Here is a 23,846-nt window from a genome sequence, read left to right as displayed (position 1 = left end):
GTCAAGACTCCCAAGTCTTATACCCTCTTGGTACAAATACTCTGCTCTGTCAACACTGAAACCTGGTTTTCATATTTATACCTCAAGGCACTCAGCCAGTACTGATACCCCAAACCAAACGTGGGCTGGGAGTTTTGGTCACTTGTGCAGACCCCCTGCAGGCCAATTTAAAAAAGGTGCTGACAACCAGCCTTCCCCTTGTCCTTGGTATATCTGCTCTTCCTAACCTGCTTTGCTTTGTCCCTGCCTTCCAGTGGTTACAGTGAGCCCACAGGAGCTTCTTAAAGCAAGAGGCTGACCTCCACCAGCTGCTTCAGTAATTAACTGGATTAAGGGTCCTGGCTTGTCTCAACCAAAACTTGTTTTAGAATGAAGCTAGGCTCAGGGAAAATTCCAGCCCTCCCAGCTGTGTCTCAGGCAAGTGTTGGGGGAATTTGCCTGTATGAGATGGGATACAGAGGCGGTGACTCTTAAAACGACAGTCTTCAGGAGAAGGAAAAAACACCCTTCTAAACTGAAAGCTTACTCTCAGGACCCTACCCGGGATTGAAGATCTGCTGTCTCTTCCTCATCAAGAACCAGCAGCTCCTGGACCAGTTTCCAGAGGATAAGACCCCTGCCGTCTCTGCTTCATAGACAAGCCTGGAGCTGCCTCTGGGAAGAGCTGCCTGATGGCAATGCAGGTGTCACTTCCTGTCCATACAGCTTCTTCAGGACTCTGTAAGCCTGCACAGCCCGTTTCAGCTCTTCCCCCAGGGTCCACTGGCGCGCCAGTGAGGTGGCTGGAGCCGGGGACACACTACCAGGGCCCGAAAGCATCTTCAGTATTAGTGATTTCTTCCCAGGTGCGTCTCTGCTTGTGCTCCTTCTAGGCTAAACTGTCAGCTCCGGGGGGCTGCTGCACAACTTCTCCAAACTTCACAGTATCTTTTAGCAACTCCTGCTCCAATCTGTCCACTGCTCTTGCTTCATTTTTCTTCTGGGCCTTTTCAAGTCGTCGCTTCTGGAACGCTTTCTTCGGCTTAGACTTCTCCTTCTTGGGAGCTGCCTGCACCTTTGGCTGCAGAGTGGCTTGGTTCTTGCAGGGCGTCCTGTTCCATGCGCTGGATGTAGGCCACATCAGACTACCCCTTCCTTTGCTTGAACTTGGGGACAGTGATGTCTGGCTCCTCCCCCTTCGCTTCCTTTTCCAATGTCTTCTTGAAAGCCACCTGGACCTCCTTTTTCCTCTTCTTGTTACTTAGCATCTTTTTCATCTCCAGCGGGCTCGGTCCTCATAATCTCTCGCAGCCGGAAAGGGATTTCTTGCTCATCCTGGGTTTTAGGCTTACAATTCACTTTCTTTTGCTGTCCCAGCCAGTGAGGCCAAGCCCTGCAGTCCCTGCGACTGCTGCTACTGCCATGCCTACAGCTGTCCAGAGCCTCTAAGACCCGCAGACTGTGCCAGGCTTCACCATTACTACCCCTGGAATATCCTCCAGAAGTTCTTTTACTGTTGAGGATAGGTTTTGCTATCCTGGGTATTTTGTTATTCCAGATGAATTTGCAAGTTGCTCTTTCTAACTATGAACGATTGGGTGGGAATTTTGATGGGGATTGCATTGACTCTATAGATTGCTTAGGCAAGATGACCATTTTTACTATATTAATCCTGCCAATCCATGAGCACAGAAGATTTTCCCATTTTCTGAGATCTTCAATTTCTCTTTTCAGGGAATTGAAGTTCTTGTCATACAGATCTTCCACTTGTTTGGTTAGAGTCACACCAAGGTATTTTATATTATTCGTGACCATTGTGAAGGGTGTCATTTCCTTCATTTCTTTCACAGCCCGTTTATCCTTTGAGTAGAGGAAAGCTACTGATTTGTTTTAGTTAATTTTGTATCCTGCCACTTTGCTGAAGTTCTTTATCAGGTTTAGGTGTTCTCTGGTGGAATTAATTTTTAGGGTCACTTATGTATACTATCATATAATCTGCAAATAATGATATTTTGATTTCTTCCTTTCTAATTTGTATCAATTTGACCTCCTTTTCTTGTCTAATTGCTCTGGATAGAAATGTGAGTACTATATTGAATAGGTAGGAAGAGAGTGGACACCTTGTCTAGTCCCTGATTTTAGTGGGATTGCTTCAAATTTCTCTCCATTTAGTTTGATGTTGGCTACTGGTTTACTGTATGTCACTTTTACTATGTTTAGGTATGGGCCTTGAATTCCTGATCTTTCCAAGACTTTTTACCAGGAAGGGGTGTTTAATTTTTGTCAAATGCTTTATCAGCATTTAATGAGGTGATCATGTGGAATTTTGAGTTTGTTTCTATAGTGGATTGTGTTGATAGATTTCCATATATTGAACTATCTTTGCATCCCTATGAGGAAGCTTACTTTATCATGATGGATGATCATTTTGATGTGTTCTTGGATTTCTTTTTTGGGAATTTTATTGAGTATTTTGGCATCGATTTTCATAAGGGAAATTGGTCTGAAGTTCTATTTCTTTGGAGGGTCTTTTTGTGGTTTAGGTTAAGAGTAATTGTGGCTTCATAGAATGAATTGGTTACTGTTCCTTCTGTTTCTATTTTGTGCAATAGTTTGAAGAGTATTGGTATCAGGTCTTCTTTGAAGGTCTGATAGAATTCTACACTAAACCAATCTGATCCTGGGCTTCTTTTCCTTTTTATTTCTTTCTTTTTTATTGACTTTGCGTGAACACTTCTATTTCTTTAGGGGTTATGGAACTGTTTAGATGGTTTATCTGATCCTGATTAAACTTTGGTACCTGGAATCTGACTAGAAAATTGTTCATTTCATCCAGATTTTCCAGTTTTGTTGAGTATAGTCTTTTATAATAGAATCTAATGATTTTTTGAGTTTCCTCAGTTTCTGTTGTTATGTTTTCCTTTTTATTTCTGATTTTGTCAACTTGAATACTGTCTCTGTGCCCTCTGGTTAGTCTGGTTATGGGTTTTCTATCTTGCTGATTTTCTCAAAGAACCATCTCTTAGTATACTTGATTATCTGTATAGTTCTTTATTTTTCTATTGGTTGATTTCAGCTCCAAATTTGATCATTTCCTGCTGTTTAGTCCTTTTTTTTTTTTTTTTGTTTTGTTTTGTTTTTGTTCTAGAGCTTTCGGATGTGCTGCCAAGCTGCTAGTGTATGTTCTCTCCAATTTCTTTTTGGAGGCACTCATAGCTATGAGTTTTCCTCTTAGCACTGCTTTCATTGTGTTCCATCAGTTTGGATATGCTGTGCCTTAATTTGCATTAAAGTCTAAAACGTCTTTAATTTTTTTCTTCAATTCTTCCTTGACAAAGTTATCGTTGAGTAATGCATTGTTCAGCTTTCATGTGTTTGTGGGCTTTTTATTATTTTTGTTGTTATTGAAGACCAGTATTAGTCTTTGGTGATCTGATAGTATCCTTGGAATTATTTAAATCTTCTTTTATCTATTGAGGTCTGTTTTGTCACTGAATATATAGTCAATTTTGGGGAAGGTACCATGAGGTACTGAGAAGAAGGTATAGCCTTTTGGGATGAAATGCTCCATAAATATCTGTTAAATCCATTTGGTTCATGACTTCTGTTAGTTTCACTGTGCCTCTGTGTAGGTTTTGTTTCAATAATTTGTCCATCGATGAGAATGGGGTGTTGAAATCCTCCACTATTATTATGTGAGGTGCTGCAATGTGGTTTTTTGTTTTTCTTTTGTTTTTATTTTTTAGCTTTAGTTAATTTTTTTAATGAATGTGTGTGCTTTTGTATTTGGAGCATAGATGTTCAAAATTGAGAGTCCATCTTGATAGATTTGTCCTTTGAGGAGTATGAATTGTCCTTCCTTACTTTTTTGATAACTTTTGGTTTAAAGTGGATTTTATTCAATATTGGAATGGCTACTCAGACTTGTTTCTTGGAATCATTTACTTGGAAAATTTTTTCTCAGCCTTTTACTCTGAGGAAGTGTCTGACCTTGCCACTGAGGTGCATTTCCTGAATGTAGCAAAATGTTGGGTCCTGTTTTAGTAATCTAGCTTGATAGTCTATGTCTTTTTATTGGGGAATTGAGTCCATTGATGTTAAGAGATATTATGGAATAGTGATTATTTCCTGTTATTTTTGTTGTTGCAGGTGTAATTATGTTTGTGTGTCTCTCTTCTTTTGGGTTTGTTGCAAGAAGATGTCTTTCTTGCTTTTTCTAGGGTGTAGTTTCCTTCCCTGTGTTGGATTTTCTATCCATCATTCTTTGTAGGCTGGATTTGTCGAAAGATATTTTGTAAATTTGGTTTTGTCATGGAATATCTTTGTTTCTCCATCTATGGTAATTGAGAATTTTGTTGGGTTTAGTAGCGTGTTCTGGCATTCGTATTCTCTTAGGGTCTCTTAGGGCCCAGGATATTCTGGCTTTCATAGCCTTTGTTTAGAAAACTGGTGTAATTCTGGTAGGTATGCCTTTATATGTTACTTTACCTTTTCCCCTTCTGCTTTAATATTCTTTCATTGTTTTGTGCATTTGGTGTTTTGATTATCATGTGATAGGAGGAATTATTTTTCTAGTCCAGTCTAGAGTTCTGTAGGCTTCTTGTTGTTCTCAGGCATCTCTTTCTTTAGGTTAGGGAAATTTTCGTCTATAATTTTGTTGAAGACATTTACTAACCTTTGGGAATTTTTGCTCTCTTCTACTCCTATTACCAAGTTTGATCTCCTCATTTTGTCCTGGATTCCTTGGATGTTTTGGGTTATGATCTTTTTGTGTTTTGTATTTTCTTTGACTGTTGTTTTAGTGTTTTCTATGGTATCTTCTGCCCCTGAGATTCTCTCCTCTATTTCTTGTATTCTGTTGGTGATGCTTGCATCTATGACTCATGATCTCTTTTCTAGGTTTTCTATCTCGAGGGTTGTCTCCCTTTGTGATTTATTTATCTTTTTCTACTTCCATTTTTAGATCTTGAATGATTTTGTTCAATTCCTTCTCCTGTTTGGTTGTGTTTTCCTTTAATTCTTTAAGGGAATTTTGTGTTTCTTCTTTAAGGGCTTCTATCTGTTCACCTGTGTTGTCCTGTATTTCTTTAAGGAAGTTATTTATGTCTTTCTTAATGTGTTGTATCATCATCATGAGATGTCATTTTACACCCAAATCTTGCTTTTCTGGTGTGTTGGTTATCCAGGATTTGTTCTGGTGAAAGAACTGATTTCTGATGATGCCAAGTCGCCTTGATTTCTGTTGCTTGGGTTATTACCTCTTGACTTCTGTTTCCCTCTGGTATTATTTGTTCTTTCTGTCTCTGAGTAGAGCTTTTCCCTCCTGTGGGCCTGTAAGTCTGTGCTCTTAGGTGTGTCAGCATTCCTGGGAGAGCAGCTCTCTCTGGGCTGTAATGGGATGCAGAGAGCTATGTTCTTTGTGTGTCAGACCTCCTGGGAGACCAATTCTCTTCGGGTAGGATTTGGGTGTGGAGTGCTGTGTCAGTGGGTTAGCTTCAGGGCACAGATGGAGACTGGAGATCCTGTCTCAGGTTGCTCTGCAGTTACTGTGTGGTTCTGGCATGTCCCTTTTTGGCCAGTTATTGGAACAAAAGTGGTGGTCTGTAGGATTGTCATACAGGTGAAGGCTGGTACAACATAGAATGAGATCTGTCATTGGATGAGACAGGTGGGTGGGAGAAAAGTTTTAGGGAAGAGGAGGAGACTGGAACAGAGAGAGACTGGATGAGAAGCTGCAGAGAGAACATGGAGGTTTGTGTTAACATTCCACTCTGTGTATTTACAGGTTGTTATGAATATTTTTTCTTCATCTTTATTAACTTGGGTATCTCTTATTTACATTTCAATTGTTCTTCCCTTTCCCGGTTTCCAGGCCAACATCCCCCTAGCGCCTCCCCTTCTATATGGTTGTTCCCCTCCCCATCCTTCCCCCATTACCGCCCTCCCCCTAACAATCCCGTTCACTGGGGATTCAGTCTTGGTAGTTCACTGGGGGTTCAGTCTTGGCAGGACCAAGGGCTTCCCTTTCCACTGGTGCCCTACTAGGCTATTCATTGCTACCTGTGCAGTTAGAGCCCAGGGTCAGTCCATGTAGAGTCTTTGGGTAGTCGCTTAGTCCCTGGAAGCTCTGGTTGGTTGGCATTGTTGTTCATATGGGGTCTCAAGCCCCTTCAAGCTCTTTCAATCCTTTCTCTAATTCCTTCAACGGGGGCCCCGTTCTCAGTTCAGTGGTTTGCTGCTGGCATTCACCTATGTATTTGCCATATTCTGGCTGTGTCTCTCAGGAGAGATCTACATTTGGTTCCTGTCAGCCTGCACTTCTTTGCTTCATCCACCTTATCTAGTTTGGTGGCTATATATGTATGGGCCACATGTGGGGCAGGCTCTGAATGGGCGTTCCTTCAGCCTCTGTTCTAAACTTTGCCTCCCTATTCCCTGCCAAGAGTATTCTTGCTCCCCTTTTAAAGAAGGAGTGAAGCATTCGCATTTTGGTCATCCTTCTTGAGTTTCACATGTTCTGTGCATCTAGGGTAATTCGAGCATTTGGGCTAATATCCATTTATCAATGAGTGCATATCATGTGTGTTTTTCTGTGATTAGGTTACCTCATTCAGGATGATATTTTCCAGTTCCAACCATTTGCCTACGAATTTCATAAAGTCATTGTTTTTGATAGCTGAGTAATATTCCATTGTGTAGATGTACCACATTTTCTGTATCCATTCCTCTGTTGAAGGGCATCTGGGTTCTTTCCAGCTTCTGGCTATTATAAATAAGGCTGCTATGAACATAGTGGAGCATTCTTAAGGGATGGATGTGTATAGGGCCTTGTATGTTTAGGTGGGCAATTATATCTTATCAGTTGTATCAGAGGTTATTGTATTATCTGTTCTTTCGTGTTGCGATTTAAGTTTAAGAGAGTGTGTGGTGTCTAGAGATACTGGGCCTCCATGGAATTGGGATGTGTGTTTCTGGCAAGATACCTACTAGACATCTTGGGACATTGTGGTGCCAGACCTAGTAGGGGTAAAAGACAGCCTTATATTTATTATAATTTTACAGCAACTGTGGTCTCACTTTTGAACTTAGGAGAGACAGAGTTCCTGGGAGACCAGCTCTCTCTGGGCAAGATTTGCGTATGGAGGGCTGTGGGACAGCCTTAGATCTGGGGTGCAGATGGAGACTAGAAGTGGATATGGTTTGTTAAAAATCAAACTCATTCTGCTAAAGAGGGCTTATACCCTAAATAAGTATAAGTACATTCTCCAGGTGTACATTTAGAAAATTCCAGATACAAATTTGCCAGATAGATGTATTTATGGATTGTTTGTATGCTCATTAGAAAAGAGGAGCTTTGACTGAACCATGACACGTAGAAGAAATGATTGTTCTATAATGACCTTACCTATAAGACTGAAGAGCAGCAAGTAGCCCACCTCCAGAAAAGTCAAGAAAGTCTCCCATTCAGGCAGATCTTAGCATGAAAGAAGGGTCAAACAATGATTATAATATATTATAGTTGTGACTGGAGCTAACTATGGTTTCTCACAGCCTGTGTTTCTAACTTGAAGTTACCAAACATCCTTTATCCCTTCTAAAGCAAGGAAATCCTGAAAAATTCCAAAGAACAGCTAGATGAGACAGCATTTATTATCAATGTAGCATCTCACTGAGCGAGCTGGTAAAGAAAACAAAGAAAATAGAAAGTGTCTTAACATCTTAAAGCATTGCTTTATTTCAAAACAATTTATGTCATCCCCAGGTATAATCTACTGTTTTCCCACCATTTATTTCTATGTAATACATTTATGTCTTCCTTGTGAACTAATCTGTGACAATTGATACAAAGACATTATCAAAGACAGGCAAATCACAATATTAGATTTATTTATGTTGGCAAAAGTAACTGTATATTAGAAACTTTGTTAGGATAGGAGAAAAATTATACTTCTAGGCCTGTTTGTTATTAGATCAGCCTATATGCTGTTTTTATTTTTGGTTACGATGAACATTTTTTATCAGGTTAAAGGGTTTGAAAAACTATTGAGGAAGAACACAGAGTAGGTAAAATGTCCTAAAAACCAGAATTAGAAGCAATATTTTCTGTTTATGCTAAAAAGTACTTGATTTCATCTTTAAAATTTCCCTACAATAATGCGTGTTTTACACATACATCACATATAAATTGCTTTAAATCCTTTAAAACAGTAAGGTGTATATATGCAATCAAAATGTATGGAAATAACATAAAATACATTACCCTGTGTTAATTAATATATCATAATTTCTTCACTTGTGCTACAACGTTACTATCTATACACAAATTAGATAAAAGTTTAATTATTATTATATGGATTTTCTTAGTTTTAAAATGATGTACTTTGATGATTTTTAACCTCTCCCCCAATTCCTCTTGCAGCCACATTTCTCTACCCACCCAATTAATAGTCCGTTTATTTTTTTAAATCTATCAAATCCAGGTTGTGCTCTTCATATAGTTTTTGATATATAGCTTTCCATCAGAGTAGTGTAGACCTACAAGGGCAATAATACTTTGTTGCCATATAAAATATCCATTTATTTTACAGAGTAAAATACTACCTTTATAATTGATTAACGTTCAACCCAAATATATATTTATTACACATGTTATTCCACAGTTACTAAGAATTACACTCACAAACAATTTTGCATTAGAGGAAATGTTTATAATGTTGAATAAATGCAAAAAATAAAATGCCCAACTATGTAAAACATATGTGGACATAGAAAAACTTGGAACAGGTATGTTAAAGATAAGATGAAGTAATAGGGCTACATGAAGCTATACTCCTGCTCCTGACACTAACTGGAAATAACTAATGGTCTAATTCTGAAATCTGGACCACGAACATAATCTTCAGGGTAATTAACATTCTCTCTTAGTTTTAGCAGGCTCTTTGTGACTTGTGAAGCTGTGTTGCTCTTATGTCTTTATGATGTACATTTTGAAGAGCTCCCTTTACTAGGATGTTATTATCCCCAAGAACACAATGCTTTTCAAAAAGAAAGAAAGAGAATGGGAAACCCTTGAAAGTATGCTCTATGTACTGGCAATTGCTCAGTAGATGAGAGTCATATACAATAAAGGAGGTATTTCTTCACAGGATAGTTAAAATTCATACTCTTAGAATGTCATTTTGTCCTTTATTGAAAATATATTGTTTTCTCATACATTATATCATGATTACAATTTCCCCTCTTTCTACTCTTCCCAGTAACTTCCTTCCTCCTCTCCTATCTGGAGCCATTCTCTTTCTATCTCTCCTTAGAAAACAACAGGCATATAAGAGATAACAACAAAATATAACAAAATAAGTTATCATAAGATAAAGCAAAAACCATGACATTGAGGTTGGACAAGGCAATGTAACAGAAGGAAAAAAGTTCAAGAGCAGGCACAACCATCAGACACCCACTTTTTCACACACTCAAGAATCCATAAAAATATTAAGCTGGAAGCTATAATATATATGCAGAGGACCTGGTACAGACCCATGTAGGAAGGGTCACAATCTTCTAGAAAACTGACTTCTCCCCGAAAGAATCAGTTGCTAATGGCTACTTCGCTAGAAGAGCTATTTCATGCTCATCCTTACTGTGCATGCTGGAGTCTTTCAGTATGGAGACTACACAGGTTTTGTTCATGCTGTTACAACTGCTGTGTGTCCACATGTGCAACTTCCTTGCTATGTGTAGAAAACTCCATCTTCTTTTTTTTTTTTTTTTTTTTTTTTTTTTTTTTTTTTTTACGTTGATTTTTTTTTTTTATTAACTTGAGTATTTCTTATATACATTTCGAGTGTTATTCCCTTTCCCGGTTTCCGGGCAAGCATCCCCCTCCCCCCTCCCCTTCCTTATGGGTGTTCCCCTCCCAACCCTCCCCCCATTGCCGCCCTCCCCCCATAGACTAGTTCACTGGGGGTTCAGTCTTAGCAGGACCCAGGGCTTCCCCTTCCACTGGTGCTCTTACTAGGATATTCATTGCTACCTATGGGGTCAGAGTCCAGGGTCAGTCCATGTATAGTCTTTAGGTAGTGGCTTAGTCCCTGGAAGCTCTGGTTGCTTGGCATTGTTGTACTTTTGGGGTCTCGAGCCCCTTCAAGCTCTTCCAGTTCTTTCTCTGATTCCTTCAATAGGGGACCTATTCTCAGTTCAGTGGTTTGCTGCTGGCATTCGCCTCTATATTTGCTGTATTCTGGCTGTGTCTCTCAGGAGCGATCTACATCCGGCTCCTGTCGGTCTGCACTTCTTTGCTTCATCCATCTTGTCTAATTGGGTGGCTGTATATGTATGGGCCACATGTGGGGCAGGCTCTGAATGGGTGTTCCTTCAGTCTCTGTTTTAATCTTTGCCTCTCCCTTCCCTGCCAAGGGTATTCTTTTTCCTCATTTAAAGAAGGAGTGAAGCATTCACATTTTGATCATCCGTCTTGAGTTTCGTTTGTTCTAGGGATCTAGGGTAATTCAAGCATTTGGGCTAATAGCCACTTATCAATGAGTGCATACCATGTATGTCTTTCTGTGATTGGGTTAGCTCACTCAGGATGATATTTTCCAGTTCCAACCATTTGCCTACGAATTTCATAAACTCGTTGTTTTTGATAGCTGAGTAATATTCCATTGTGTAGATGTACCACATTTTCTGTATCCATTCCTCTGTTGAAGGGCATCTGGGTCCTTTCCAGCTTCTGGCTATTATAAATAAGGCTGCGATGAACATAGTGGAGCACGTGTCTCTTTTATATGTTGAGGCATCTTTTGGGTATATGCCCAAGAGAGGTATAGCTGGATCATCAGGCAGTTCAATGTCCAATTTTCTGAGGAACCTCCAGACTGATTTCCAGAATGGTTTTACCAGTCTGCAATCCCACCAACAATGGAGGAGTGTTCCTCTTTCTCCACATCCTCGCCAGCATCTGCTGTCACCTGAGTTTTTGATCTTAGCCAATCGCACTGGTGTGAGGTGAAATCTCAGGGTTGTTTTGATTTGCATTTCCCTTATGACTAAAGATGTTGAACATTTCTTTAGGTGTTTCTCAGCCATTCGGCATTCCTCAGCTGTGAATTCTTTGTTTAGCTCTGAACCCCATTTTTTAATAGGGTTATTTGTTTCCCTGCGGTCTAACTTCTTGAGTTCTTTGTATATTTTGGATATAAGGCCTCTATCTGTTGTAGGATTGGTAAAGATCTTTTCCCAATCTGTTGGTTGCCGTTTTGTCCTAACCACAGTGTCCTTTGCCTTACAGAAGCTTTGCAGTTTTATGAGATCCCATTTGTCGATTCTTGATCTTAGAGCATAAGCCATTGGTGTTTTGTTCAGGAAATTTTTTCCAGTGCCCATGTGTTCCAGATGCTTCCCTAGTTTTTCTTCTATTAGTTTGAGTGTGTCTGGTTTGATGTGGAGGTCCTTGATCCACTTGGACTTAAGCTTTGTACAGGGTGATAAGGATGGATCGATCTGCATTCTTCTACATGTTGCCCTCCAGTTGAACCAGCACCATTTGCTGAAAATGCTATCTTTTTTCCATTGGATGGTTTTGGCTCCTTTGTCAAAAATCAAGTGACCATAGGTGTGTGGGTTCATTTCTGGGTCTTCAATTCTATTCCATTGGTCTATCTGTCTGTCTCTGTACCAATACCATGCAGTTTTTATCACTATTGCTCTGTAATACTGCTTGAGTTCAGGGATAGTGATTCCCCCTAAAGTCCTTTTATTGTTGAGGATAGCTTTAGCTATCCTGGGTTTTTTGTTATTCCAGATGAATTTGCAAATTGTTCTGTCTAACTCTTTGAAGAATTGGATTGGTATTTTGATGGGGATTGCATTGAATCTGTAGATTGCTTTTGGTAAAATGGCCATTTTTACCATATTAATCCTGCCAATCCATGAGCATGGGAGATCTTTCCATCTTCTGAGGTCTTCTTCAATTTCTTTCCTCAGTGTCTTGAAGTTCTTATTGTACAGATCTTTTACTTGCTTGGTTAAAGTCACACCAAGGTACTTTATATTATTTGGGTCTATTATGAAGGGTGTCGTTTCCCTAATTTCTTTCTCGGCTTGTTTCTCTTTTGTATAGAGGAAGGCAACTGATTTATTTGAGTTAATTTTATACCCAGCCACTTTGCTGAAGTTGTTTATCAGCTTTAGTAGTTCTCTGGTGAAACTTTTGGGATCACTTAAATATACTATCATGTCATCTGCAAATAGTGATATTTTGACCTCTTCTTTTCCGATCTGTATCCCTTTGATCTCCTTTTGTTGTCTGATTGCTCTGGCTAGAACTTCAAGAACTATATTGAATAAGTAGGGAGAGAGTGGGCAGCCTTGTCTAGTCCCTGATTTTAGTGGGATTGCTTCAAGTTTCTCTCCATTTAGTTTAATGTTAGCAACTGGTTTGCTGTATATGGCTTTTACTATGTTTAGGTATGGGCCTTGAATTCCTATTCTTTCCAGGACTTTTATCATGAAGGGGTGTTGAATTTTGTCAAATGCTTTCTCAGCATCTAATGAAATGATCATGTGGTTCTGTTCTTTCAGTTTGTTTATATAATGGATCACGTTGATGGTTTTCCGTATATTAAACCATCCCTGCATGCCTGGGATGAAGCCTACTTGATCATGGTGGATGATTGTTTTGATGTGCTCTTGAATTCGGTTTGCCAGAATTTTATTGAGTATTTTTGCGTCGATATTCATAAGGGAAATTGGTCTGAAGTTCTCTTTCTTTGTTGTGTCTTTGTGTGGTTTAGGTATAAGAGTAATTGTGGCTTCATAGAAGGAATTCGGTAGGGCTCCATCTGTTTCAATTTTGTGGAATAGTTTGGATAATATTGGTATGAGGTCTTCTATGAAGGTTTGATAGAATTCTGCACTAAACCCGTCTGGACCTGGGCTCTTTTTGGTTGGGAGACCTTTAATGACTGCTTCTATTTCCTTAGGAGTTATGGAGTTGTTTAACTGGTTTATCTGTTCCTGATTTTACTTCGATACCTGGTATCTGTCTAGGAAATTGTCCATTTCCTGAAGATTTTCAAATTTTGTTGAATATAGGTTTTTATAGTAAGATCTGATGATTTTTGAATTTCCTCCGAATCTGTAGTTATGTCTCCCTTTTCATTTCTGATTTTGTTAATTTGGACACACTCTCTGTGTCCTCTCGTTAGTCTGGCTAAGGGTTTATCTATCTTGTTGATTTTCTCAAAGAACCAACTTTTGGTTCTGTTGATTCTTTCTATGGTCCTTTTTGTTTCTACTTGGTTGATTTCAGCTCTGAGTTTGATTATTTCCTGCCTTCTACTCCTCCTGGGTGTATTTGCTTCTTTTTGTTCTAGAGCTTTTAGGTGTGCTGTCAAGCTGCTGACATATGCTCTTTCCTGTTTCTTTCTGCAGGCACTCAGCGCTATGAGTTTTCCTCTTAGCACAGCTTTCATTGTGTCCCATAAGTTTGAGTATGTTGTATCTTCATTTTCATTAAATTCTAAAAAGTTTTTAATTTCTTTCTTTATTTCTTCCTTGACCAGGTTATCATTGAGTAGAGCATTGTTCAATTTCCACGTATATGTGGGCATTCTTCCCTTATTGTTATTGAAGACCAGTTTTAGGCCGTGGTGATCCGATAGCACGCATGGGATTATTTCTATCTTTCTGTACCTGTTGAGGCCCGTTTTTTGACCAATTATATGGTCAATTTTGGAGAAAGTACCATGAGGAGCTGAGAAGAAGGTATATCCTTTTGCTTTAGGATAGAATGTTCTATAAATATCCGTTAAGTCCATTTGGCTCATGACTTCTCTTAGTCTGTCTACATCACTGTTTAATTTCTGTTTCCATGATCTGTCCATTGATGAGAGTGGGGTGTTGAAATCTCCAACTATTATTGTGTGAGGTGCAATGTGTGTTTTGAGCTTTAGTAAGGTTTCTTTTACATAAGTAGGTGCCCTTGTATTTGGGGCATAGATATTTAGGATTGAGAGTTCATCTTGGTTGATTTTTCCTTTGATGAATATGAAGTGTCCTTCCTTATCTTTTTTGATGACTTTTAGTTGGAAATTGATTTTATTTGATATTAGAATGGCTACTCCAGCTTGCTTCTTCTGACCATTTGCTTGGAAAGTTGTTTTCCAGCCTTTCACTCTGAGGTAGTGTCTGTCTTTGTCTCTGAGGTGTGTTTCCTGTAGGCAGCAGAATGCAGGGTCCTCGTTGCGTATCCAGTTTGTTAATCTATGTCTTTTTATTGGGGAGTTGAGGCCATTGATATTGAGAGATATTAAGGAATAGTGATTATTGCTTCCCGTTATATTCATATTTGATGTGAGGTTATGTTTGTGTGCTTTCATTCTCTTTGTTTTGTTGCCAAGACGATTAGTTTCTTGCTTCTTTTAGGGTATAGCTTGCCTCCTTATGTTGGGCTTTACCATTTATTATCCTTTGTAGTGCTGGATTTGTAGAAAGATATTGTGTAAATTTGGTTTTGTCATGGAATATCTTGGTTTCTCCATCAATGTTAATTGAGAGTTTTGCTGGATACAGTAATCTGGGCTGGCATTTGTGTTCTCTTAGGGTCTGTATAACATCAGTCCAGGATCTTCTGGCCTTCATAGTTTCTGGCGAGAAGTCTGGTGTGATTCTGATAGGTCTCCCTTTATATGTTACTTGACCTTTTTCCCTTACTGCTTTTAATATTCTTTCTTTATTTTGTGCGTTTGGTGTTTTGACAATTATGTGACGGGAGGTGTTTCTTTTCTGGTCCAATCTATTTGGAGTTCTGTAGGCTTCCTGTATGTCTATGGGTATCTCTTTTTTTAGGTTAGGGAAGTTTTCTTCTATGATTTTGTTGAAGATATTTACTGGTCCTTTGAGCTGGGAGTCTTCACTCTCTTCTATACCTATTATCCTTAGGTTTGATCTTCTCATTGAGTCCTGGATTTCCTGTATGTTTTGGACCAGTAGCTTTTTCCGCTTTACATTATCTTTGACAGTTGAGTCAATGATTTCTATGGAATCTTCTGCTCCTGAGATTCTCTCTTCCATCTCTTGTATTCTGTTGGTGAAGCTTGTATCTACAGCTCCTTGTCTCTTCTTTTGGTTTTCCATATCCAGGGTTGTTTCCATGTGTTCTTTCTTGATTGCTTCTATTTCCATTTTTAATTCCTTCAACTGTTTGATTGTGTTTTCCTGGAATTCTTTCAGGGATTTTTGTGATTCCTCTCTGTAGGCTTTTACTTGTTTATTAATGTTTTCCTGTGCTTCCCTAAGTGTGTTCAGGTCTTTCCTGAAGTCCTCCAGCATCATGATCAAATATGATTTTGAAACTAGATCTTGCTTTTCTGGTGTGTTTGGATATTCCATGTTTGTTTTGGTGGGAGAATTGGGCTCCGATGATGGCATGTAGTCTTGGTTTCTGTTGCTTGGGTTCCTGCGCTTGCCTCTCGCCATCAGATTATCTCTAGTGTTACTTTGTTCTGCTATTTCTGACAGTGGCTAGACTGTCCCATAAGCCTGTGTGTCAGGAGTGCTGTAGACCTGTTTTCCTCTCTTTCAGTCAGTTATGGGGACAGAGTGTTCTGCTTTCGGGCGTGTAGTTTTTCCTCTCTACAGGTCTTCAGCTGTTCCTGTGGGCCTGTGTCTTGAGTTCACCAGGCAGCTTTCTTGCAGCAGAAAATTTGGTCTTACCTGTGGTCCCGAGGCTCAGGTTTGCTCGTGGGGTGCTGTCCAGGGGCTCTCTGCAGCGGCAGCAACCAGGAAGACCTGTGCCGCCCCTTCTGGGAGCTTCAGTGCACCAGGGTTCCAGATGGTCTTTGGCTTTTTCCTCTGGCGTCCGAGATGTGTGTGCAGGGAGCAGTCTCTTCTGGTTTCCCAGGCCTGTCTGCCTCTCTGAAGGTTTAGCTCTCCCTCCCACGGGATTTGGGTGCAGAGAACTGTTTATCCGGTCTGTTTCCTTCAGGGTCCGGCGGTGTCTCCGGCAGGGGTCCTGCCGCTCCTGGGCCCTCCCCCACGGGAGCCCAGAGGCCTTATACAGTTTCCTCTTGGGCCAGGGATGTGGGCAGGGGTGAGCAGTGTTGGTGGTCTCTTCTGCTCTGCAGCCTCAGGAGTGCCCACCTGACCAGGCGGTTGGGTCTCTCTCTCACCGGGTCTGGGAGCAGAGAGCTGCTGCAGGCCGGGATCCGCGGGTGTGGGACTTCCGGTAAACACAGAACGTGCCCGGTTCTAGAGAAATTCTGCTTCCGTGTGTCCCAAGCTCACCAGGCAGCTTTCTTGCAGCAGAAAATTTGGTCTTACCTGTGGTCCCGAGGCTCAAGTTCGCTCGTGGGGTGCTGCCCAGGGGCTCTCTGCAGAGGCAGCAACCAGGAAGACCTGTGCCGCCCCTTCCGGGAGCTTCAGTGCACCAGGGTTCCAGATGGTCTTTGGCTTTTTCCTCTGGCGTCCGAGATGTGTGTGCAGGGAGCAGTCTCTTCTGGTTTCCCAGGCCTGTCTGCCTCTCTGAAGGTTTAGCTCTCCCTCCCACGGGATTTGGGTGCAGAGAACTGTTTATCCGGTCTGTTTCCTTCAGGGTCCGGCGGTGTCTGTGGCAGGGGTCCTGCCGCTCCTGGGCCCTCCCCCACGGGAGCCCAGAGGCCTTATACAGTTTCCTCTTGGGCCAGGGATGTGGGCAGGGGTGAGCAGTGTTGGTGGTCTCTTCCGCTCTGCAGCCTCAGGAGTGCCCACCTGACCAGGCGGTTGGGTCTCTCTCTCACCGGGTCTGGGAGCAGAGAGCTGCTGCGGGCCGGGATCCGCGGGTCCTATCCTTCCTTTTAAACATGCAGTAGTACTTTATAGCATTTATTTTTGGTATTTGTACATATGTTGGTTCTTCTCTGTAAGTAAAATTACAAATTACAGCTGTGATTTTTTATAGGTGATCATTTACATGAACTTACACATACAAAGCAATTGGTGAAAGCAACTGTATGGCCACAGACATCCATGTATTATTTTATATTTATTTATTTTCAGATCCTGAGAACTCAAACCCTTAAAAGGTGAAAATACTGGGTTTTTTTTGCCATAAAACTACTTAGCTATGGAATATATTCATGAAATCAATACTAAATACTCAAGTTCTCAGATTTTTACAAGTAAGTGGAATCAATAAAAGAAATGAACCTCTTAGTATAATTACCCATTTGCATACTTGCAAAAGATATTAAATGAATGTAGTTACATTATTCAGCACAGACTTGAGAAGCAATTTAACTCCTATGAAAGAAATAGCCCATATTTACAAAGTAAAATAATGAGTCTTTGTGGAATCTGAGTATTGAGTCTCTATGAGAAATTGGAAGGTATTGAGGGAGAAAAATCAGCATTTTCAGTAAGAGAAAAAACATTACCAAGACATGAAGACATGGCAATTTACTTATTTATTAACTTATTTCACCATTCATTTTAAGACGTTGTGAAGTACAATGCAAAATGAGGGATGGAAAATATAGAGGCGGAGATGAGACATACTTTGGTGGCACAGTAATTGTCTAGCAAGCATGATTAGAGCTCTGAGTTTGATGATGAACATTAAAAAGAAGTAAATGTACCCAAAGTGTACTCTTTCTTCCCTTTTTGACAGTCTCATATATAAAACGTGTTGTTATTATCTTTATACTTCAATTACTCTCTGTCATCTCTGTTCCTTCAGTTCCGAGCTCCTTCTTTAGTCCCCAACTAGCTACATCATTACAGAAAATGTCATGTTTTTTTCAGAAAATTTTTACAGTCCTTAGCTACCCAAGAAGGGAGGTGGGATCATGGATATTTTTTCTGCCCATCGTGGAACGTTGAAGCGGCTAATCTTGTACAAATATCCACAGCTGCTGTGACCTACTGTCCTGGAATTGAGCTCTTAAATATAACATATACCGAAAAGGCTCTAATCTACAAAATCCCATAGAAAGGAATCAGAAATCATAGTGCAGCATGTGCAAGTGGTTTTTAGGTTATTAGAAAGACATTAAAGCACGGATGAGGCAGGCTGGAAATTTGGCTGAATACATTTCCCTTTTAAAAATACTCATTCTCAAGGTAACCAGCCCTTCCTTATGACAGCATGATTCATTTATGCCGACAAGATATTCATGAATTATTCACCCCTTTATGGTCCTACCACAAAACGCTGCTACATTAGAAGGTAAATTTCAGTACAAGTGCTGGAAGGAGCACAAAGCATAGGCAGGAGTATTAGACATATGGAAATGCAGAATTGTAGTCTGAACCAAAAATAACATTGGGAAATTATAGGAGGACCAGATTGCATGGGGCTAAATTGCTACTGAAATTAATTTTAGCCAGAAGTTTGGAAACCACTGAAATGCATTCAATAGAATGGAGAAGTTTCAATAGTTATTTGTGTGATTAGTGTGAGATTTTTTAAAAAAATCCTTTTACAGGTATGATTCAATTAAGAGAGGATAGAAAACATATACCATCTACTTATAATTTGTTCTGGGAAATGGAGTAACAGTTAAGAACATTTGCAGCTCTTGGAGAGGACTTGAATACAGTTCTTAGGATCCACATCAAGCGGCTCATAAACACTTGTAACTCCAGGTCAAGGAGATGCAATCCCCTTTCATTTACTCTCTGGATACCTGTACACATGTGTGCATTATTTTTCACAAACATACACACATGTATACATTTTTAAAAGATAAATTTATGAAAATGTAAAATGGAATTCTTGGGTGAATTTTAAAGTTAGATTCAAGTTCTTTCCATAGAAAGAAACAGTCTTAGTATGATCTGACTAGTTAGTAACTAATGTGTTGTTTGTTGCCCAAGTGAATATATAACAAAGAGTAGAAGACCCAACTATAGAAATAAGAACCGTTATATTTACAGTTTCTTAAAAATGTTTCTTCCAATTATGTTTTGCTCTCATACATGTATACATTTGATATGTAAATGTGTGCTGACAATATATATTTTATTTTTCAATTGTATGAAACGGTAAGCCATGTTTTAATTTTAATGTGAAACACACAAAACAATTAAAGTCCCCCAATTCATATTTTCTCATTAATTTTCTGTAGCTTCAAAAAAATCCAATAATGGTCCAATACCTTAAATATGAGCATTACTCATTTTCTCATCATTGTGGGACAGCACCTTATGGAGACAAATTAAGCAAAGACATGTTTATTGTGGCTTACGGATTAGAAAGGGATAGAGTCTACTCTGGAAGGAAGTTATGCCGACAGATGTATGAGACTGCTATTTGCTTTGTGTTTCCTATCAGGAAGCAGAGAGGTGAACTCTGGTCCTCAGCTCTCCTTCTCTTTTGTCTCTATTCTGCTTGGCATGCCCAGCAGTGGTAGAGTGCAGCACACAGTCCATTCTCAGCTAACCCGCTCTGAAAGCCTAAATTGGATCAAGCTGATGATCAAATGTCACCATCACATCCCCCCAAAAATATTACTTATGAGGCTTTACAATTAATTTATTAGAGGATTAGAGTTAATGTGCAGCCTGGTGGTAAACCAAGTAAGTCCCTCATTTATAGCCTTTCAATCCAATATTTCACCATAAATGGATAGGGAATGTGCATGTTATCTTAAAACGCCACTAAGATTTTGAGGCTTATTCTAAAAGTTAAACTAGCACAGTATCAGAAATATTTTGGGAAGATATACAACTTAGTCATCTTGAATTTTGCTTTTGTTTCCAAAGTATTACTTATTACTCATCCAATAATAGTGAAAACTTTAATCCTGAAACAGTTTTTGCATTTACTTATGAGGAGAGCAAAATTTTCTTTAGGATTCAAAAACCAACCAGCTACCATTACCAGTAAATTGTCTCTCACTTCCGGAATCTTTCCATAAGCAATCGTTCACTCTCTGCAGTAGTTTAAGTGAGGTGAGCTGTGAAGTCAAACTCATCTCAGAACCTTTGATGCACAGGGCTGTTTAGGTGTAGGTCAAAATAGCCTTTGCAGGATTGCGGGGAATGCAGTAGTGTGGAGTAGCAGCACCTCGGTAGCATTACCCAGAATGCTACAGAGACCTTTGGATAAGTTAGTCTGATGAGACTTACAGAAAAAAAAAATGTCTTGAAGAAGAGTGATCAGGCTTGCAGGAAAGTCTTTTTCTCTGAGATAGAAAGTGACCATACAATTACTGTGCCCATCATATCAAAGAGTAGAGTGGGATCATCCCATTCATGTCTTTCTACAGCACCTGAAAATTCAGAAGATTAATATAAACTATTGGTATTTTTCTAAGCTTTACAGGATAGACCATGAGGTAATGCTCAGACATGTGATAAATATATTCTCATGTAGCGAGGTGGCATGATTATGCCATAATCGTTTCCCTAATTCAGGACAGTCAATCAGGTGAACACAATTCCTGACCGCTTCCAGGGATTCAGGGATTAGTGTTTCAAGGTAATCTTTAAAGTACCCCATTCAGAAAATAAAGTTCACAATATGAACTCCTGAATAATTAGTTCCAGCAGACTCTCGACTCTCAAACAGTAGGCATGTCTCCAAACAGATTAATTGGCTAAATACTTAGCCTGTTTCCTCAAAAAGTTATATCATTCCTAAGAAATACTCTGTTTTGGTGATCTAATATATTTGAAGAGAAATTTCATATTATATATTATCTTTTAAAGGAACCCTAAAGAGAAATAAATTCCAGAATACAATATTCCATTCTCTGCCCAATCTGTCAGTAGGTAAGTCAATTAATGTTAAATGGCAACCCCTTAAAATTGTATTATCCCTTCTAACCGCTGTGTCAGATGCACTGTCATACAACATGACTCATTTATTTGCATTGCAACAGCTGTTTATAAAGAAATAGGCAGGAAACCATTACAACACTGTTAAAGTCCATTTCAACAGGGATAAATATCATTTTCCCTCAAAGGAGGCTTAATGAAAATGAGGTTATTATAGCCTAAGAACAAAATGAAGTTTGTGCCATTAACTTTGGCCATTTACTGAGACTCGAGGGGAGTTTTTACAGTGGGTCCCATCTTCTCTGAGTTTCTATGGTTACTAAAAACGAAATCTCATTATAAGAAATAGATTTTTATAATGGCAAGTAATCTGATGATATTCAATCAATATCTATGCCTATGGTCTATTAGGTAATTATGTATAAGTTGTGCAGATAGGCAGGGGTAGGCACACAGTAAGGAGAGGAGAAGCAGAATAGAAAGTGTGGATAATATTTCAGAAAAGACAAGTAACTAAGACCAGAGATTGAGTTCCTTTCATATCAAGAGTTGAGTTCCTTTCATATCACTTGCTATCTATGTGCTTGTTGGTTGGGATACTGTGCTATTACATGCTTTAGATCCCCTAAATATAAGTAGATACAATGTTAATTCTTAGAAGAACTCTTGAGGCAGTACATCCAACAGGCATCTCAGGACATGGATAGGGTCTAATGAACAGTATAACTGTCCATGATGATGGAATATTTCTGTTACACTTTATATCTAAATATACACTTGAATGTCATGTTCTGTGTCACTAATGAAGATAGTTGAGTATTAAGAGGTAGAATATTAGCAGGTACCAGATTGCTGGGGCCTTTGTAGAATTTACTGGTTATGATTAAATGGTAAAGAAGATTAGTAAATTAATCTTTCTGTTTCTAACTCTTCTCTCTCTCTCTGCCCCCTTCTCTCTCTATCTCTGTCTGTTTGTACGATGTCTGTTTCACACACATACACATAATTTCACCTGCAGTTCCATTTCTTATGAATCAAACATCTCAAAGTGTGTTCTTCTATCCTAACATATTTTCCTTACAATAGACCCCTGTGCTGTGGACTCTGATATTGTTAAAGCTGCAGAGCACTGCTTAAAATAATGACCTTATTTCATAACTTTTCATATCAAGACTATATTCAGTACCCACTGTTAATAATTCAGGAAAACATTCAGAAGCCCTCATAACTGCCAACCAGCATAACATTACATCTATAACTTTTGGTGGTACAGGGGAAAGTCTTTACTATCTGACGATGGAAGATAAATAATGCATTCTAACTTTGAAAGAGCAGTACTTAGAAAACTTCATCATAGCCATTGGTATAGAAAGTAATCAAACTGTAAGTAGAATGTAGTTGCCCTCTCTACAATCAGTTCCTGCCTTTCATTTTTCATTGTTTTTTATTCTTATAGAAACAAGAATCATCCTTTTGCCATTCTGGGGATCTCCAAGCTCAAGTCCAGATTTATTATATAACTAGGGTGATGTACAGAACTCACCATAAGATTGATGATGGCAAAATATTACAAAGTTATGTCAGAACATGGAAAATGGACTTTGTACAATACGTCAATACACTTACACATAAACTTGCATGGGCCAGGCAGACTTTTTTTTTTCAATAAAGTCACAAGGTATCCACTTAGTTTCTCTGGTAATGAATTGTGATCACACATGTAATGTTATCCACTCCTGAACCTCAACTAAGACTCACTGCTCAAGGATCATAATAGAGCCAGTCACATAGAAACTGAGCCTTCTTTTAATATATGGCAGAATTTTAGACTCTTAGAAAGACACTGAGGTGTTTTGGTAAACCATACTATTTGTGCAAACATATAGGTAGGGTGAATTTTTCTTTCTAGTTATGAAACTATGGACATATTCCTAACGCCCAGTCACCATTAATAACCAGTCTTTTAAGCAGATTTTTCTAAGGATAGTTGTCTTAGAAATGCATAGTGGTTCTCACCCACAAGATCGGTCTGAAGATTTGCTAATGACATGGTGAGCAATCACTGTGCAAGAGGAATGCCTGGAGTTGGGAAAGGAGTGCCTTAGAAGACTGAGTGAAATCCCAGCAGATGCACCAGGTGATATCAGTTTTGTAAGAAGTAGCATGGGTGCATTAATCTCTGCTTACTGTGGAACAGATTAGCTACCGGTCACATAAGGAGAGCGCAAATCCATAAGTTGTACTTTCAGAAGTGTCATCCTCTCATATTGCTTATTATAAATCGTTGTCCTAAGAGTCTGAGGTTGATATAAATTCAAAGCTCTGAGCTTTTTACTCAGAAAATTCACTTCAGCAAATTGAAGGTATGTCACAGAAGTCTGTGCTGCTCCAGTTGGGAGTCTAATAGTGTTAGTTTGATTTAATGTAAAAAAAAAAAAAAAAAAAACTTCCACATTTGTATTTCTGGATTGGGTTCACTTGAGGACAGAGCTTTATTCTAATTATTAAATTGATTATGCTCATTATTTTCTTAACCTACATTTTATCAAATCACATCTTACAGAAGAAAATCCTAACATAACCTAGTTTTAGTCCTCAGATTATTCTCAGCAGGTTGGCTTCTTATGGCTGACATCCCGCACTTTGAGAATATATTCGGATGAGCAACTTCATGCCCACCTTTAAATCAATTATTCTGAATACTTTCTGATGGCTTGAAGGGCTCAAGTGACATATCCACACTCATAAATTCTTAAAATGCTATTTTTTGTATCAGTGATCTGATAAAGATCACAAGTTTGAGTTAGGACCAAAAGCAATAGAAGAGGTCTTAAGTTATTTCACTTACAGAGAGTTAAATCCACGTAATTATAATAGCACAGTCAGTCATGAGCCTTGCACGTTTTTAATTTGTTTATTCAACCACTATGTATAGGACACATAACAAGTCTTTATAGACTCTCTACAGATAAGGTAATAGACTGATCAAATTCTTCTACACACAAATGAGAGGTTCTAGAGATAAAACTTTTTTTTTTGGTTTTAGATATTTTTATTTCTTCAATTTTTTTTATTATCCGGAGTGACTGAAATAAAACATACAGTTGAGT

The 23,846-nt window shown here is 39.1% G+C and overlaps 1 pseudogene; it reads right to left on the bottom strand.

Annotated features, from left to right (window-relative positions):
- Positions 1-630: 630 nt before the first annotated feature.
- LOC148007364 (coiled-coil domain-containing protein 137 pseudogene) lies at positions 631-20,815 on the bottom strand (annotated as a pseudogene).
- Between the last annotated feature and the right edge of the window lie 3,031 nt (positions 20,816-23,846).

The sequence above is a fragment of the Rattus norvegicus genome, chromosome 1 (assembly GCF_021556685.1).
Source record: "Rattus norvegicus strain SHRSP/BbbUtx chromosome 1, alternate assembly SHRSP_T2T, whole genome shotgun sequence".
Lineage (NCBI taxonomy): Eukaryota > Metazoa > Chordata > Mammalia > Rodentia > Muridae > Rattus > Rattus norvegicus.
Note: the sequence above shows the minus strand (reverse complement) of the source record. Positions and strands in the feature narration are given on the sequence as shown.